Below are 3,169 nucleotides of genomic sequence, written 5' to 3'. Positions count from 1 at the left end.
GTTGATTTGCGCCTCGCTTGCTTGATAGTCTTGTGCCGCGTCTTTTCAGCACTAGCTAATCCATCCGTTTTGTTAGCTCAAGTTCGTAAATTTCAAGCTTCGCCCCGGAGCTCTCTCAAAATTTGATCTGGTAGAACTTACTCAGTTGTGCAGTTCAATTTCTTTTGAAAATATTTTCTGCCTCTTGATGTAAACTAGCTCAAGAGGCAGTCCATAAGCAATTTTTAGAGTTTACACTGTGCGATGTTGGTCCACACTAAAAAACTCAGGTGGTCAAACTCACACGAGGACCTCCACTGCGGTGTGCCTCGCAATAATATCGTGGTTTTGGCACGTAAAGCCCCAGAAATGATTAAAGCTTCCGTAGATATGGCAACAAGGCTATACACCGCAGCACGTCTAGGTGTAATAGTAAGTACTGTGGACAGGATTAATGGAGTTAGCTGCTATATTCACGGTGCGCGTTCGGCCCGTAGCAGTGCAGGGTATTACGTGCCAGCAGCGGGTGGAATTGCGGAGCGTGAATAATTCACCGCTACCTGTTAAGACGACGTCTGAGGTCATCTGCCCCCTGCTAGGCGAGCCAACGAACGACTGGCGCGCCAACAGCTCGGTCCTGTCGGGTCCCTTCAACACCATCGCCAAGTTCGCCACGGACAATATCAAGTAAGCTGCGGAAAGCGGTGGGTACGGGTTGATCTGTCTGTACACAGAGGCTTATTTCTTTTTACGCATCTGGGATAGTGAAAAAGCAGAATGAGCCTACAAGGACTTGTTCCAGGTTTACGATTGCATGCTGAGGCATTATTGCTCCCGCAGCAGACAACGAAGGGGAGTAGCTGGAACTTTTGGAGCCAACATGTGTTGTCATAACGACAGCGTCGAAGATGGAACGCAGGATAGCAGTGTTAAAATGGCATGCATCGCGAGAAAAAGACCATAACAGAGCCGCACCAGCTTACCCAAAGTGGTGGCATAAAGAAAAGCAATTTGTGACAAATTATCAGAGAGTGGCCCTCGTAATAAATATTCCGTGTTTGTTATTTTATGCTGTTGTTTACGCACATCTACTGATTTTTGTACAACGTGTGCGGCTTTCTTTTTTCTTTTAGTTTTTTGTGAACCTGCAGTGTCACGTGAGGAGGCAGGCGTTAGTGTTTGTAGTAGCGCCTCAGAAACTCTTGAGTGCGCACGGCACCGGCATTTTTAAGACCTCCAACGTTTCGATGTTGGCAAAGCGTGGTGAATTTTATTTGTGTTGGTGGCCGTCAGTTTCTTGCCAGCCAGCAGACCAGCCATTATGATTGGGCCATTATCTTTGTTGCAGAGAACTAGGTTCTGTACTTAGTAAGCTCAGCGATTCAGTTTCAGCACAGTTTAGCTCAGCAGCACAGTGTGTCCAATTTTTCACCCTCTGAGACTCACCATGAATCCATACCAGCTCGCCCAGTACGCCACTTTACTTAAGCACAGCTGGTTAAGCAAACACATTTTTGGTATCGGTGCTACTCGCTCTCGAGGATTCCGCACTGGGTCACCACAACAAAAACATATATGATGCCAAATTTAATTTGATGAGCCAATCGGACAGTTTTATGAGTCAATAAAATACTTACCACTGCCGTGCTTGTATTATAACAGTCTTTGTACATTTCTTATTTAGTGAAAAATCTAATAGCGCCTATTTTTCAGGCATTCCTTACGTTTGTCACAGGATATAGTTTCACCACTTCATCTGCGTTTGTTTACAAACCACATTTCTAGCACTTTTCTGTATTTTAATTTTTGTCCTTCACCGCCTGCACTGTGGCACGACTCCTTGTACAGCGATTCGTGCCCATCCGCTAGCACCCGCCTACACAAGAGCGTGCGCTTATGGCCAACGAAGACAGCTTCGTGCGCAACCATGGTCATCCGGAGCACGGCGATTCTGCTCCTTGTGTGCACGCTTGTTGGCGAAGGTAAGTGGGCCACTTTCTGTCGCGCCATCCAGATCCCTGTGCGCCGAGTGTGCAGGCTCACTCGCAGTGACGCCGTTGGCTTCTTGATTTATGCTACTGCTAGTGCAAAGCTGTAGACTACAACGGCACCGCGGATAAGCACTGCGGAGCCGGCGCTGCGGCTGCGTGTATTGAAGAAAACTCGTAAAGCGAGTGGACACCTCTCCCGTTCACGCAGCCTTGAGTTCCTGCTGCAGTACACGCGCACTGCATGTGCTTTCGCAGGTTTCATGCCATGCACGATATTGATGAGCACGATTTGATCGGTGTTTAAGAAAATCTGAGTGACTGAGGACTACTTTCGTGGCTGAAATGTGGCAAAAGGGCAGCGTGTGCTCAGTTATGCAGGAGATGCGGAGCTTACAGCAGAAGACGACAGCGTCCTTGTCATGGCGAGGCGCTTTGTGGCGTTTCGCACAAAATATTGCTACAAATCCGTGTCGCCTCTGGTGGCGACCAGGCACTTCTATTGGTGCATGAATATATGCAATATATATCGCAACACAGTGCAAATATGACGTGTACACAACTTTCACTAGTACGTCTCGTACAACGTAGAACAGCGACAGTTGCCTACGAATAAAAAGTTATTTTTTGAAAACCAGGCCAGGCAGATAGCCTCCATTTCCATCAATACATTGTTGTGAACGTTTCTTGGAGTCCTTATACTCGTGTCTTCGTAGGCCCTCATCAGTGGCTTCAGCTTCGGCACCAGCGGTTTGCTTGAGTTCTTGAATAGTCACGATACGCGTCTAGATAATGCGGTTTTTCAGGAACCCCCATAGGAAAAAGTGAGGTTGGAGGACGAAGATGTGGAAGCGATTTTGCCGAAATGAGAGATAAGTGTTTTGCGAACTATAGCCAAACTGTTTTGTGTAGTGCGGGGTGAATTTCCCACTGAATCGACGCAGGCGTGAATCTCCCAGTAACTCGTTCGGCGGGTGTTGTGATGACGGAGGTATTAACTCCGGGTATGTCCAATGCATCACAACCGTTTTCTCTGCAGATGTGATCTCCGGCCACGCACTGATATAGTGCATGGCCGGAAATCAGGATAGTGATGCTGGTCGTCTGCTTTTTTTTTGGGTGCCATCTTTTTGGGGAATCGGTAGAACTTCACCAGTGGAATCAACCCCCATTCGCGTTCACATGATCAGAAATGCGAGCCA

This window comes from Rhipicephalus sanguineus, chromosome 11 (assembly GCF_013339695.2).
Source record: "Rhipicephalus sanguineus isolate Rsan-2018 chromosome 11, BIME_Rsan_1.4, whole genome shotgun sequence".
In the NCBI taxonomy this organism is placed as follows: domain Eukaryota; kingdom Metazoa; phylum Arthropoda; class Arachnida; order Ixodida; family Ixodidae; genus Rhipicephalus; species Rhipicephalus sanguineus.
This window is presented reverse-complemented; position numbering follows the sequence as displayed.